The sequence below is a fragment of the Plectropomus leopardus genome, chromosome 21 (genome assembly GCF_008729295.1).
Source record: "Plectropomus leopardus isolate mb chromosome 21, YSFRI_Pleo_2.0, whole genome shotgun sequence".
Taxonomy (NCBI): domain Eukaryota; kingdom Metazoa; phylum Chordata; class Actinopteri; order Perciformes; family Serranidae; genus Plectropomus; species Plectropomus leopardus.
In genome coordinates, this window is record NC_056483.1 from 5,309,774 (window position 1) to 5,326,669 (window position 16,896).

General features: G+C 37.2%; 1 protein-coding gene across 1 annotated transcript in view; it reads left to right on the plus strand.

The window, feature by feature from the left end:
* The window catches only part of LOC121960971 (cadherin-7), an 86,295-nt gene that overhangs the window by 15,047 nt on the left and 54,352 nt on the right, over positions 1 to 16,896 (plus strand). The gene's annotated exons all lie outside the window — the stretch shown is intronic.

A 16,896-nucleotide genomic window follows, 5' to 3' on the forward strand; every position in this document is an offset into this window, starting at 1 on the left:
GCATGTTTGAACCATTGTGTTGAATTCATTTATCCTTTTATTTAATTGCACATAGCCACTAATTGCATCAATGAATATTTTTGTTTAATTTTTTTTATTCAAGGTTTTATTCTTGCCTAATAATGGGTCTCCACTGTCAGTCATTTGTTAGTGAAAACAGATTTTCCATGAGGGCAATTTGGATGTATATTCTCTCCCCAACTACATGTTTGTCTAGGGTCCTGTGTAAACCTGGTATTAACATGTGATCTCTATCTTTGATAATGAAATCCAAGCCACATCTGGAGTTTTGCATTTACACCTGATATTACTAAGCTTCCAGTTATCTTGATTCTGTACACACCAGTTCAAGGAAAGCCAAGACATTTATCATTTTTTAATTGGTTATTTTTTGGGTGGACGGCCTGCTAGTTACTGTGATTTGTACATAGAGCTTTTGTGGACACAATGTGAGCTTGACCACCTCCAGGTATGGTCTGACTGATCCAACTGCATACTCACAATGTGTTCTGAGTGAATTTTTCCTCTAGACCAGATAGGATACCCAGATACAGGACGTCCTTAAATGCCGGCTGTAAATGGGGTGGAAAAGTCTACAGCCATGCTGCAGGTTTGAGTTGATTGCATTCAGTTTTCAAGTAAATTCAAAACAAATTTGCAGCTAATTCTAAAGGGATATTTCAAAACTTAAAAAAAAGGCAGGGGATCACCAAAGTCATAAGGTGCTTTCAGACTGAACAGTTCTTGGGACTCCCTCAGAGGAACTGCACACTGGGAAATTGCATAGCTTCAAGGGCTTTTTGTGCTTGCATTCGCATCGCCAATAGGAACGCTGAAGTGAGACACAAAGCTTGTCAATGATTTATGTGGTACCATCACCTGCACTTTGACGAGTTTTAAATGTTTCTTCCATTTTTTTCTCAACAAGCTGTTTTTTATATCTGTTGTTTACCCAGCTATTTAATATTTTTAGAAATGGAGGTTGCTGCAGTGCTTGTGTTTGACAAGTCAAAGTTTACTTATGATGTCTGGACCAATTGTTATACACTTATGTCTATAATGGTTCCTTTTCTGTTGGTAGAGAAGCTATTCTGAAGTAGATGCTAAAACGTTGTTCAACACTGCATTTAAAGAACTATGATTGTTTGCAGTTTTCAACAAAAAGGGTGGGAGGAGAGGTTCCCCGAACTATGAAAACATTCCTCTGGTCTTTAAACACCTATAAAGATGTATCATCTCAGAACCGTGAACGTCTGAACCAAAATTTGTGCCAACCATCTGATAGATGTTGAGCTATTTCAGTCTGGACCAAAGTGTTGGACTGACAGTCTGATCATGAAAGTGAAGGGAAACTAGGTTGTGTCACTTTTTCAAAGGTATTTCATTCAAAGCCTGAGCTCAATGACCACATGATCTAGTAAAAATGATCAGAATGCAGGAAAATGACCTTTGTCTCTTCATCTGAGGTACAGGTGTCGCTGTAAACTCCTAAAAGCATAATTCACATTTCAGGTTCTTTAGTGAACAAGCTAACCCCTCTTATTACTGACTGAGTTTTGGAAATTTGATCTTGTCAGTATCAGACTTTCAGGTCCCCAAGGCTAATTCATTAAATTCAGAACAACAATAACTGTATTGAAAAGAGCTGGTGGCTCAATCAATTCTGTTTCTATTTATTCTCTAACCCCAAAGCATTCTTTCAGTCTCAGGGACAACAGGGATAAGTGCATCTAAGGTGCAAACAATGTTTTGCAGCAATTGTTCTTTCTCATAATGGACTCTAGTTTTTTTAAAACCTATGAAAACCAATGACATTTTTTGGTCCTATTTCATGCTATTAACCAGAAAACTTGTCCATGATCCCTTTGTTCATACTTTTCTATTACTTTTTTCTACTGTAAAAGTAAGTCTTCTGAGAAAAAAAAAACTTATAGAAGTGAATATTTTTATTCAACTTTACTTTGGGACCTTAGCTCTAAGCTGACAATTGGTAAGGGCCTACTGTACTGTATATACAATGTAAACTAAAGGTGCAAGACCAATTATTCCTCCTCCTTTCAGACAAAATTTTATTCCATTTCCACCCATTTTTTGTCCTTCCAGTAGATATTACTTTGACACAGTTAAATTCAGTGGCTGCAGAGAACTTTGAAGGTTTTTTTGTGAAGATATTCTGTTCTTGGAGCAGAGCCCATTCATTTTCTATGGAGGAGATGAGTCCATAGTCTGACAGTGTTAAATTATGCCGATGGGCTAAGGCTATGCAAAGACTATGTGATGATTCAGAGATGGATTGTGCTATGATCTGAAGTTGTTATTGAATTTGGCTCTTGATATTGCTCACAATGAAGAATGGAGTCAGGAGAGTGATTTGCTCTTTTTCTTGGTGCAAGACTAAATATATTCACTACTGGAGGGATTGTGTACACATCAAAAGTCTTCCTTCCCAAAGGCCCTCTCATGTTGGGGTTTAATAAGGTATTTTATTGTTTGAAGTAGTACTGCTTGTTTGAGTTGTTTATAATCCCTTTGGATCGTAGCAGCACTGTCAGTAGTGTAAAAAGAGATGGCATTATCCCTGTGTTTTCTTTTCTTTCCCACTAGCACAGCAGCTCCGGTCACATTGTATAATCCAGGTGGGCTTTTTCATTCTTTCCCCAAAGAATTCAAGGAAGGCTCCAGTCACAGGGCTCAGAATTTGTATTGTGTACTTCAGTGCCAGTTGTGGGCCGTGGACATGTTGTTAGTATTGTATGTACAGAGAGAATAGAGAGGAAATGGAAAGCTGGAACAAGGTAAACATGCTCTTTGTCACTGAAATGTTTATGAGAACATGAAGAAGCTCACGTAACATGATGGCTACAGTCCTCAAATGAGTCATAGTGGAGTTTGTATAAGCTACACTGGAATTAGTTAGTGGTGGGTTGCTTCTTTGCTCTGTGCTATTTTAGTCCTGCAGACCTTGTGATCTCAGTAAAAACATATTCAACTTCAATTTCAAAATCTATGGAATTGGAAAAATACTGGCCAACTATACCCAGGCGGACAAAAATTAATCAAATTTATTTCTATTTTAAAAACCCAAATTGACGTACAATCTAAGTAAACTAATGTCCTTGTAACTTTAGTGAGGAAACTCTGAGGTAGGGATGGGACAATAGTACAGATGCACTGATTGTGAGAGTCTGGGTCAACACCAATACTAAGATTGATAATAGCAAAATTTGGAAACACTTTCCCAAAACACTTTATTAAATAACTGCTTCAAAAGCCTTATTACCTTATATATTACAAATCCCTCTATAATATCTATTTTATATTGCTTTTTTCAAACAACTGTATTATTTGTAGCCAAAAACTACATTTTACAAGATGGTATTTGAACACATCATGAGAACCTTTGCCCGATACACATTTTTACTGCATAGAGCTTGCATGCATCATAATGTAACTCAATGTAATATCTTCAGTAGCTAGTCTGGCTTTTTAAGCTTGTTGGTTTGTTTTTCACTAAAACAGAAGTTAATATGAAAAAGATGCATCTTATCAGTGCAATAAAAAAGCATTTGTTTCCTAACACAATGTAAGGTAAACTGATTCTTGTATGTTTAAATGCCATTTTAAGTGTTATGAGCATATTTTGATGGTTATCATGATAATCATCAAAATAGAAATGACTTTGGCCATGATTATTGTTTCATGAAATTTTCACATTGTCCCATGCCTTGTTTCAGGCAACATTTAGCTATACAGCAGAACACTGAATCTTTCAAGATCTTCAGATTGACTATCTGTAACATAATTAATAATGAATAAATAATTGTTAGTTTCGAGCCTTATAAGTGTTTGTTTAAAATGAAAAGTCTAAAATCGAATTAAATCTTTACAGAGAACATAGAGATACTGAGTGTATTCTAATTGAATGTGTATGTGGTTGTTTCAATTTTTTGCTGTCTCTGAGACATTTTTAATGTCATAGAAATTCTCAGGAATCCAATTATATGCAAACAAAGCTGCACAGCAGGCAAACTTGAGGTCTTTAGAGTCAGAGAACAAATGTTGCATTGTCTGTATTGACTGATAGAAGATGTATATTTAAGCTATATGTGTCTGCAACATTAAAATCACTTTAAAAAAAACAGTCGGAAATTGTGAGAAAGATGGACTTGATTTTCATCTAACATCTAACAGTGTTACATGTGGAGAAAAGATAGCACTGTATGATGTAGTGCAGCAGTTATTCAGACACACACTGATTTAGTAGTACAGTGTGGACATGCACCAGCTGAGCTATAGGCTTTCATTATAATTAGCTGTGGACTGTAATGCAGATGGGTTGATGCTTTGCTGGGTCATTTACGTCTGTTTTATTTTCCTGTAGATGATCAGTCCTACTTTACATGGCATCCCATCAATTAAAGTACATCACATAAAGCTGTCTACTTGCCAGGAGCTCTTGGACCATTTACACATTGATTTTTAAACATTACCAGCCAAAATCCAAATAAGCATGGGTATATTAAAAACCGTGTGGTGCAAAAGTCTCCACTCTTATGAGTTTTACTGTCCTTTCTGAGACATGGTCTTAAGATGATGTTATAAGATGTAAATGTAATTCGTTTTCCTCACCTCCCACACTAGGTTAAAAGTTTGTGAATGTAATTGCATCTGTCACAAGCTCAAAAGCCTCCATCTACAACCTCCACGGATATTAATAGTGACGGGATATAATGTAAAAATACCACCATAAAAAACTTCAAAAGTGTATTGCAGATTTACAGATTCTTGTTTTTTGTTTAAAGATCTAAAACACTTATGTCAAGAGAATTTCATACAGGCAAAAATAAAATCAATAGACCAGAGCGCTTCATAAGACATTTTGAGTTTGGTCTCAGAACACTTGAACTCTTGCACTCACTGTAGAGATTTTTATACAGTATCTTTCATGGCTCTCTCCACCTACACATAAAATCCATACATGCTGCTGCAGGTATGTTGTCTCCGCATTTTGGGACGCATTTATCGAAGTAAAAGACAAGCTGAGATTAAATGAGAAGATGTTTTACAGACTGCACTGAGCATTAATAATGGATAAAAGATTAAGTTCAACCCTATGTGTTTTGTTTGACCTCTATATCGACTAAGTAACGTGCGTAACTGAACAAATCTGAACTGAGCACACGGGTTCTCTGCATGCAAATGTGATGGACGTCGACGAGCAAACATAATGAACTTTTTGACTCGATCCAACAATCGTCCAACAAAACTATCCAACAAAAACTGTCCAACAAAACTATTTTCTGCATCTAATTTACTAAAGAATATAATACTGAATGGTAGTGCTTGTTTATGCTTTTTTAAGATTTACATTGGTGTCAGAGGGCTTAGTAAATAGAATAATGTAAATACAAATATGAGATTATATACGTCTAAATTTACAGTGGCTTAGCACAGGGTCACTTGGTTGAAATTTCCATGAATGCATAATATAGCATGAGTGATACTCAATTCTGAGTGCCATAATGACATCAATATTCAGGAGATCAAAAACGCATCTGACATATAAATAGTAATATTTTTTATTTTTGAAATTTTTTTTTTCCCCCCATAAACTATTAGGCATTACTCCTGTCCATGAAAACAGAGACAAAAAAATTCCACTTTAATGGAGGAAAATTGGTTCAGGTAGTTAAAAATGGTGTGGTCAGTTTTAAAAAAAGGTGTCAGTGCCTTAGAAAGAAAAAATAATAAATGAGAAAAAAGAAAATTATAGTTTATGACATCCACCCACATCTTGGACTACAGCTCTGCACATATTCTCTGTAATGTGATCTTTGCACATCCTCAGGATCAATATTCAATAATACAAAACTTTTTGGGTCTCGTAGTCATAGACAGTTATATTGTACATATTTTTCATAGTATTTTTATAGTATATTTGTATTTAAATGTTCTATTCTATTCTCTAGTTATGTTCTCAGCTTTTGCGGTCCCTTGCCATCATTTTATTTCCTCTTATGTTTGTTATGTGCACCAAACAACAAGGGAAACTCCTTGCGAGTGAAAACCTACTTGGCAATAAAGCTGATTCTGATTCTCTTATTTCAGATTAGGGCCAAAAGTAGGTCTGTGTTGGTTGGTTGGTTTAATTTTGAGTCAGGGACCACCAGGAGTCACGACATTGGCGTGTTGGCCAGAACTTGTGCTGACTCTTCATCTCGTGGCCTCGGGGTCTTTTCAGCAGACGGTGGCACATACAGCAGAGATGTCATGCTCACTCTTGTGCTGTCTGGGGTACTTAAGGCAGCGACACAGCGACAGGAACAACATATTGGTTTCCCACAAGCAGCAGAGGAAATCAAAGTTGACTTGTTCTTGACAGCGAGATTCCCAGATGTCATGTGAGCAAGAGATGGAACACAGTAGCACATGACACTACATTTACTCACACAGGAAACATACATTCTGCTTGGATGTTTGGGGTGTGAGTACATCTCGGTGCATCCTCCAGATGTAGTGGATGAATTTTCTCTTCATAAAGATTGTATGTAAGTACATAAAACAGTACACTGACAATAAGCAAAAATATCCATTAAATTCAGTTTTGTTGAATGATGGCTTTGGCTGTCCATATTTGTATTGTTTTTCGATACAGCGACTGTGATGCCATCTATTGGTTTGCAAACATCAGTTTTAAAGCCTTGATTTTGGTATTTTTGCCTTCACTGTCTTGCATTTTTGGAGACAGATGTGACCATGTTTGGATGACAGGGTGGAGCTGTGGAGGAGTGAGCGGTTGATCAGACTCATAGGTCATTTTTACATGGGGGCCTATAAGGAGTAATTCAGTTTTGAGCCTGCCTCAAGTGGTCATTTGAGGAACTGCAGATTTTGGCACTCAAGCATTAGCTTCATTCATCAGTCCTGGAGGTTACCACTTGGTGTTTACTTATATGTAATATTCAAGTTGGATATATCGGAGCTTTGAGGAACATTTTCTAGTCATAATTATGATAGTAGATCAAAGCTACAACAAATCATCCAAAGGGAAACATAAACACCAGATTCACAGCAATCCATCAATTCATTGTTTTTTGATAAAATTCCAACCTCAAGGTGAGTTAGAGGAAATGTCAGGAGAAATGCACAAGACAGAAGGACTCCACCTCTTGGGATCACGACGTCTGCAGAAAATTAGCTGCAAATCCATCCAATACCTGTTGCAACATTTTAGTCTGAAACAAAGTAGAGGACCAACCAAATGACCAATTACCGAATTTCCTTTTTGATGTGACACATTGCAGGAGTGATCATTGGTACTTTGAAAAAAAAAAACAAACCCCCCCCCCCACACACACACACACACACACACACACTTCCTCCATATCACAATATAACAATATCCAATATCTAAGATGATATATAGTCTCATAACTCAATACGATAGAATATCTTTATATTGCCCAGCCCTTAATTAACATTCTTTTGTATTTTATTTTTATTTTTTATTGCCTCCAATAGCACTTTATGTCTCGTGTGTTTATGCAATCTTAAGCCTTAAATAGCATTAAGGTTAGGAATTGCAAACTTGAAAGCAAGTTAAGTTCATTCTAAATTGCATTACTGATTTGCACGTCAAAGTAAATAGAGATAAAAGTGTTTGAAAGCTGAGCCCTCTGAGGGCATCTGCTCCTTAGCTGATGTGACTAACTGATACATTGCTCTCTTAACACACCAGTTTCTGTCTTATTGGCTCAGAAGATGGAGAAGTTTCACGGCCTCATCAGAAAACCTCTTCACGCTTTAGCTATGACTTTTACTAAAGGCCACTTTCAATAAATGTCAGGCTCCAAACATTGGTAAACAGTTTTAGCTCTGATCAAATTCCAGAGGGGTGGTATACACGGTAAGGTTGCCATGTCTGTACGATTACAAGGGTTCCACTTCGGAAATGGCACATTAAACAAATGGAGCATTTCCCATTGGTGACGACAGTATGTATTCCCAACACTGAGGAGGCCTGCCCTTTCCCTTTTCGTCCGACTTGTCCAAATTTTAAACCCATCTCATCCCATCACTGCACTTTGTTTTAGTCCAGTTACAAAGTGCAGCTTTATTAGAGAGTAGATGTTGAAGGGAGAGAGAAAGATGACCTAAACGCCTGGAAACCGTTAAGACACATAAATGGTTAAGTAATGTCCGTCTCCCGTTCTTGAAACTGTGATTTATGGGTAATAATAAGGTGGTTATCATCCTCGTGATCCACATCTCCAATATTTGGATTGTTCATTGTCCTTGTCGGTCATCTTCATCCATGTATTGTACGTATGGCACCTGAGAAGAGATTATTGATGTCACTGTCATCAGGCGGTCACCTCCGAGTGCTCGGAGCGATGAGCACTCTTCACTGAACAGGTTTTTAATCAAAATAATGTGTGTCAAACACCATCGAAGCCTGTTTGCTGTGGAGAGCTTGAGTGCATGTGAAAAAAAACCAAGAGTAAACAAACATAAGGCAATTATGGTTCCCCAAGCATTCAAAAAATATATGAATGACATGAAAACAGTGTTTGTCACAATCACCAGAGAAAATGTGGAAGTTGAGGAATTTAAATGCTGGCGAGGATACCGTATGTGATTTGTTTATTGTTATAGTTTCTTTTTTCTTTTTCTGTCTTTTAAATATGTTTTCTTTGAAGACAGAGATTATTCTTCAAGGCGCATAAACATACGAAAACATGTTTTGATATTTAATGTTCCAGAGCTGTTTGTGAAATTGCAATGATAAACCGGCTGGAGATCTGTTGACTGTGTTCTGTTGAGCATGCATATACATTATCATAGACCAAAAGCTGCCGCACAATGTGGTCTGATTGACATTATTGGCACAATGGGGCATATATCATAAGTATGAGAATGGGTATTGATGAATTCATGAATAATTACAAGATCTTTGAGTTGCTTTGTAAATCCATGTGGATCTTTGCATCCAAACAACATAAACATCTAATTCACAAAAGGATTGTGCAGCTTTTGCAGCCCTGTTCTGTGTAATTCTTAAAGCACCTGCACAGGATTAAATGCATGCCTATATAGGCTGCCTAGCAAAAAGTGTCCAGATGCCCCTGTGATATTTGCTTATGTATACTCAATAATATCCAGTAATTTGGCACAAATTTGTCTCCTTTCTATGCAAATGAGCCTCAATGCAAAGGAATTTCAATTCACAAAGTTCCCCACTAATAGCCACTTGCAGTTATAGTGAAATAAATAGCATTTTCTCAAGGTTTGTGGTAAATGAAGCACATTTTCAGATTACCTGTAGGTTTCTGTTCCAGAATTTTGTTTCTCACCTTGCCATTGTTATGTTGAATTCTTGATGGAAAGGCAAGGTTTACACTTTGAGACACATACAATTGCAATCAGACACAAAATTAAGGCAGATTGAATTTAGCTGCAAAACTTAATGGGCACATTTGGGCTTTAATATCATTAGCACAATATTGTTTGTTTGTGAATCGCACCTTGAGGTGGGGCAAATAGAGGTTGCAAGGTATTAAGTTTCATGGTGCTATCAGCAGCCGCAATCCATTCTTTGTGAATTCGCCTGTCAGTCTACAGCGATACTTATTTCTCTGTCGGACTGTACTTAGGCACAATGGTGCTTTAAGCTAAACACTAACTTAAGCATGCTAACATGCTTACAATGAAAATGTTAATGCAGTCAGACATTTAATTGACTATTTTTATTTTTGTTGCTTTGATATAGTGCTCTAAGCTTAGTAACTGCAGTTCCCATAATTCAGGGGCTTTTGAGGATGTAAACAGGAAGGTTTTTTCTTAGCCTTTGGCCTGTGTTTGTTGACATTTTGGCAAACTGGCACCTTTAAAAGTCATACAAAATTAGCACTTTCTGTTTGAATATAACACTCCAAAACCTGATGATTTTCAGGTTCTGAGATACAAAACCATCTTTTTATTTATTTATTTATTTTGGGCGATTTCAAATGTCATATTACATGGGAATTATCAGCTGTGATAGCTGCCATTATAATGCTTCACACAGATCAAAGTTCACCTACCATTTTGACCAGAAACAGTCGCAGTTTTGTTATGTTTCAGTATCACTTTTGTTAGGTTTAAGCACCAAAACTATGTGATATGGTTTGGTAAAATATTGTGGATTGGGTTAAAATAATTATGTTTCTTGTATTATGCAATGCCACGTAACTTAAGTATGTTACGTCAACATTGACTTTTGGTTTCAAATGGGACGTCTACGCGGTGAAAGTCCTTTGTTTGTTTGACCCATCCATCTCCCAGGCTTCCATCATATGTGGACTTTATTCCTCTTAATACGATGCATCATATTTTCTATGACCACTAATAGTCCTCATATCTATGCCCTCAAGGACAACTGATAACAACCATTGAATAGGCTGATAAGAACAGGGGGAGCAGGTGCTTTTATGATGATTTTTAAGTTGATTAATGAGGGTTATTCGCAGTGTTTAGCAATTATAATGTGTACCATTGTCACCATATTATTTTACCCTCAAGCATACTAATATTTGCAAGTTAGTATTAAACACAAAGCACAATTGAGGCTGATAAACATGTAATTAGTTTTTCAGATCACTAAAGTTCAGAGGGTTTCTCTTCTAGGGATCATAAACGTCTGAACAAAATTTCATGCCAATTCATCCAATGGCTGTTTATTTCAGTCTGGATCAGAGTTGGTGACAGACAGATCTGTGATTATCAACTACTTGAAGTGCTGTCCTGAAATCCCTTTCCCACGTGGTTGCACTCGACTTCACAGTTTAATTAAGGTGACTTTGACGACTCTCATGAGCGGCATGCAACCCCAAACCACCTGGATGGGTTTAAATGTCTGGGAACTCCTCGTGATTATCAGTCAGTAGATGAGTTTGAAGACAAAAATTGCAAATTCAGTGATCTTGCTCATAAAGACACATAAAACATCCCAAAAATATACAAGGCCCATAAAACTGCAGTAGTTTTACTGTTGTCTTTACACAAAAGTATAGTTAATTCCACTCCCTGGTACAGTGGAAAAACCCTCCTCATCTTGGCTGGTTTTAAGGCGTTTTAACATACTGCCAGGGCCTTTTTCATATGACAGCCAATGGGGAGCGGCTGCAAGACAGATGGAAAGCAGCCACTTTGGAACGGCCTGTCATATTTGTTGGCAGAGCGGAGCTAAAAGTTGTAGAACATTTTAACTTTATAGATGCGACCACACAAAGTGGACTGCTGTTTTTTGTGAGAAGACTAATCGAAAGGTTTTTACCCTACACAGCGGACACAATGTGATAACAGCGTAATGATAGAGCAGTCTCTAGGCTTTTTGAAGTCATTGTGGAGCTGTGTTGATTCATTGACTGCTTCACGTCTTTTGTGACTCTCTTTTTTCACCAATTTTCTGCACAATATATCAGAGAAGGGAGATGTTTTCAACAAAGAGCGGGAAGAAAATAGGCTAACCTTACTCAATTAAGTCCTTAGTCTTCAAACTTTTATTCTAAATCATGAAAAACCTGCAAACACAAAGTGCCTTTAGCCTCATGAATGAAGCATTTCCTTTTGACCTGCAGCGAGGGCACATACACGTTTAAAAATGTTTTATTTCTTTCTGAATAGTTGTGTTCTTTGATATTATTTCTGCCTTTCTACTGTGGAGTTGATCTGATTGTATAAACCTTAAACTCCTTCAGATAATAAGGGTTGCTCAGAAGAAAAATGAGACAAGTACTGCATTTATTTTTTAAGGGACACTTAAGCTCAATAGGACTTAAGAAAGAATCAATTCAAAGCCATTCACAATGGAGGGGACAAGTGTGAGTTGGGTCTGTAGTAAGTCGTCACTATCTGGTTAGAATATAATGTAGGCTGTCACAGCAGGATAGCACAGAGAAACGCATGCACAGACTGAAATTCTACAAAATCTAAGGTCTGTTTAAGCATTTTATAACCTCTATATCATGTATTATTTCATAAAAACTTCTGTACAAACAAAAATATTAGTCTGAATCTCAAGGTGGCAGCTCCCAAAGTAACTAAAATCTGCGTATTTGGATTTATTTTTTTAAATAGATTTGTTTCACGTTTTTGCTTTCACCTTTTCTGCCAGACTCGCCTCCATTTAATGGAAATACTGTTGAAATGCCCTTCAGATTGTTGTCTATGTTTAACAGTAAAATGTTAAAGGCAGTGTCCTGTTATATATCTTATTTAGCCTTCTAACATTGAAAATGACAAAAAGTACTTTTAAGTCCCTTTTTCACTGCACAAAAAAACGCTAACACCTGCTAACATCTGGCTTTTTAATGTTATTAGCGAAGTTATAATCGGCATTCACACACGAACCACATTTTTCCATTGTAGTAACAGGTATTTATCAGCAATGATGGAAACATAGAACCCTCGTAATGCACTTATTTTAACCCCATAACAAGCGAGATGCATTGATGCACTTCCACTAAAAAACATCTGTCTCCACCCAAGCAGTGCTAAATTATATGAAAGACTGAATAGGGAAGAGACATATATAGAAGAAGTAACCACTGTTTCACTTCATGCTGCTTTCTAAATTGCTGTTTACTAACCTGTTTGACAGCCTGTCCGTGACGTTAAATGTGACACAGACACACACACACACACACACACACAAAAAACACACTCACACAGAAGGATGTGCTCATCTGCCGCGAGGCCGTGTACACAGCTCTGGTCTACAGGCAATGTGATAGCAGTTTATAGTGTGTTTAAAAGAACTGCACATACACATGCTGAGTTTGGTAGGAAAGGGGTATAGAAATGTAATTACACTGTAGCAATATATACTTCAGTACATACTTTACTTCAGTATAAACTCAGGGTTCCCACAGTCCTGGAAAACATGGTAAATTTTCCAGGCCTGGAAAAGACATAGAATTCATAAAAAAAAATTGTAACTTCCGTGGATAACGCATGGTAATGTAACATAACAACAAATATATTTTCTATAGTTGTCAGTGTGATGTTGTTCTAACATTTGTGAGGTATTTTTCATTAACACGTTTCTTCATTTTTTCCCTGAGTTGTACTCTATTATATACACCTTACTACAAACTTTACTTCAACATAAACTTTCCTTGTATTACATACACGTACATGTTTTTATCTTTTATATTTTTCATTCTTATTTTGACTTTTTTTATGATTCTGTATTGCACTCCCACAAGCATGTCACAAATGAAACATTTCAATCTTTCACAATGGCTAGACCTTGGTCCAGTTTTCTCTTTGTTAGCTTTTTATTACATTAAAATTCTATGAAACATCATTTCCAGTGTTGATACAGGCGCATTTGAAAGCAGATAACTGCTGTGTGGACATGATAGATTTGTACATTTCAGTAAAAAATCATTAGATTTATATATAATGTGTCAAATTGTGATAAATGAATATCCATAATCCATTACCCAGGGGTACAGCCTGTAGAATTTTACATAAACAGAGTTTCAGTGGATTCAGTGGGCTGTAACACTGGATGAGCCAGAGTCTGAGCCGGAAACTGTGAGCCCGGGACCAGAGGTTCAGAACAGTATGTCAGATGATATTTATAGCCCACTGTGGCCTCCTATACTGTACTGTATGTCCTGCACTCGTCCCTAGCAGCTCTTGTTGTCACTTTTGCGTGTAGTTCTGAAATTGTGTGACTTATAAGCCTGCAGCAATGTCACCTAAATGAACTTCTCCAGTTATTTTGGATTATACTCAGCAAACATAGTTGTTGAAAATCTAAGACTGAATTCTTTATTCTCAGTGTTTGTTTGTTTTTGATTATTCATGATTTATTTTAAAAAAGAACCTTACATTGTTGCAACACCAGTGTACATGCACATTTAAAAGAACATCAAGGATAACACAGTGAAGTCACGAGACTCAAATCAATTTTTGCCCTTGTAGTTAAATGGTGCAGAAGTGTGTGTGTGTGTGTGTGTGTGTGTGTGTGTGTGTGTGTGTGTGCCTGTGTGGCTGAGCATGAAAATAGTGGATTACAGTATACAGAAAATGTTCACATTGGGCATTTACAGGAAGTCCAGTCACTAGAATAAATGTTGACATTGAACGTTTCTGCAAACAGTGAATATGTTGCATTTGCCGTTTGATATGTGTCAATACAACGTTTCAAAAGTAATGCAGTTTAAGAATTTGTCATTTGGAGGTGGACGGTTGGGTAATGGTGTGACATTGAGGCGAGATGCATGTCAATGCAGAAAACTGTTAAAGACCAATAAGCAACAAAATCAGTTGTGATTTAGCGAGTCATTTCCATATTTCCAGCTGCTTTCTAGGAACCAAAAAAGCATGTTTTATAGCCACCCACTGCGTTTTTTCAGTTGTGATATTTCCATGACAAGCTGTTGTTATTTAACATGACATCGCTGCATTTCCAGCAGAGATTTTGCCCCCAAAACTATGTTTTTAGTCAAAACACAATCTTTCCTAACTCTAACCAAATGGGTTTATGTCTAAACCTAACCACATGTTCACCAAAGTGTACTTGATGTGAAATTTCAACATATTTGCTACATGATAACGTGCAAGTATTCTTAATGCTTTGCACAAATGTACCATGCCAACATTTTTCTTGCAATTGGGCTGCCATTACATGAGCTGCAACCCTGCCTACATAACTGTCTTAACCTTATCTTAAAGCCGGTGTTTCAGTTTTGCCTAAATTGTGGCTGCGTCTTGAAAGTCGGAAACCTTCAGTCGACTGAGATAGCTTTTTTTTTTGCGAGGCAGCGTGCTGTGCGGTATACTTCTGGGAAGTTTTGGTCTGCAGATTTGGCTGTGGAGTGAGCGCTCTTGACTTTCACGGACAGAGCAGGGACCTCCTGCTAAGAAGTGGCCAATTTGCAGCTCACAGCAGCTTAATACGCTTCAGTCTCTGGCTTTTGTTTGATATCTAGTATTGGTAAAAATATCGTTTTACATTTACGTCCTGTCGTTAGCGCCGTTAACTTGTTTACTTTATTACGTAAATTACACTGTCACAATGAAAGTCCCGTGGGGCCTGATCAAACCTTAAAACTTTGTTTGGGAAACGAAGAGAGAAACCGATTCGACAGGCGTAATTCTGAGTCTGGTACTGCCCTGGTTTGTCATCTGAGCAGAAAGGCAGCATCCCTTCTGCTCTCTAAGTCCAGCTTACATATGAACCAAGTGGTCCATCTCTCTATCGATCAACATATAAATAGCCCCTTCATTTTATCAAAACGAGCTGTCAACCCCTCTTCGTTTGTTACCATGGCAATACAATCTACATATATGCATGGAAGTTTGCCAGAGTCCATACTACCAAACCTGAGTAGAAGCTACTTTTAGAAAATCTTTGGTGTATTATCTTCTTTCACCTGTTTTGTTTATTGACTTTGAGGTTGTTTTAAGTTCCTCTCAGTTTCACCCGAAACCAGAAAGATGTCATGGATTAGTTGTTACTGTTTGACAACCTCAAAATTCTGATAATTACAGTGTGCAACAAAGTTTTTTGAGCGAAGCTGAATTCTAAATGAATATATAATCCATCATAAATCTTGAATGCAGCTTCTCACATCAAATAAATCTTCATATTCAAGTAGTCCAGGTTATTGTGAGGATGAAAACATACAATGCATCCATATTTGAAGTAAATCAAAGACTTTGAGAGGCTGATGAAAGTATTTATTTATTTTTATGTTTTTGAAAAGCGAAACCCTGTTTGCTTTTAAAGCATTTTGTAGTAAATTGGTGCTACATTCACAAAGATACAAGCTTTAACCTTGTGTTCATTATTAATGTTTCCATTTGAAGTTTTGCAGATTTGTTCTGCTTTTTTGTCCAGTTTTGTTATTTGCCTGCATTTTAACCTGCAAAATGAAAGGAATAACAACAACTGTGGCCTCAGCATGTAAAGAGGATTTTATTGTATCGACACCACCTGATATGGAAATACAGTTTCCTCGGTTCATGTTTTGATTCGTCCTTCAATAGCCTGTCAGTTGTAACCTGTACTCCCTTGCACATGAAAAAATAAAACAGTCGTCACAACGATAGCATCTGAGGAGCCTTTTTTGACAACAGAGCTTTGATTCACTCCCCCATAATACTTTGAAAGGGACGCCTATTCCTGTCTTCCATTTATGTGCATCTCTGTGATGAGGGCAGCTGAGTGCCACACAGACTCACACACATACACACACAGACCCGAAATAAAAAATAAGTGAAAGCTTGCCCTGATTGCTAGCTTGATTACTTTCATTGATGTGGATGACAAATCGGCATGGTGGCAGGGCTGGCACGCCACAAAAGGCAGCGGGGCACCAGATTGACAGGCCTGGGAAGCACTCCTGCATGTCTTTAATTAACGTGTGTGTCAAGGGCTACTCCAAACACGGGCGTATTTTGATAAAGTAAATTAAAGTAAATTTTGCTCGCATTTGAAATGTACATTAAAGCTAATTTTGGGCAGAAGATAAGCAGCTTTGATGTGATAGATGCTGTAAAATTAATGTTTTTTCATGTGTGTGCCTGTGAGTGTGCATGTTTCTGTCTGTATGTGTATGTGGTATTATCAGAGTGATATCTTTGTTAATGTGTCATATATACCATTATGTGCAGCCTGCAGGGCTTACAAGACATCATAAATTCATACAAGCCAGAGTGCAGCATACTGAGAAAGTCCAAAAACAGAGAAAACAGCTGAAGCATCCTTCCTGGTCCAATCTTCAGACCATCATCAACAAAATTCCTAAATCGCTGACAAACACTATTTACTGAAAAAAACCTGAATAGATACTTTTTAAAAAATCTTTTGGGACAAAGTTAGCAAACTTAAACACATCC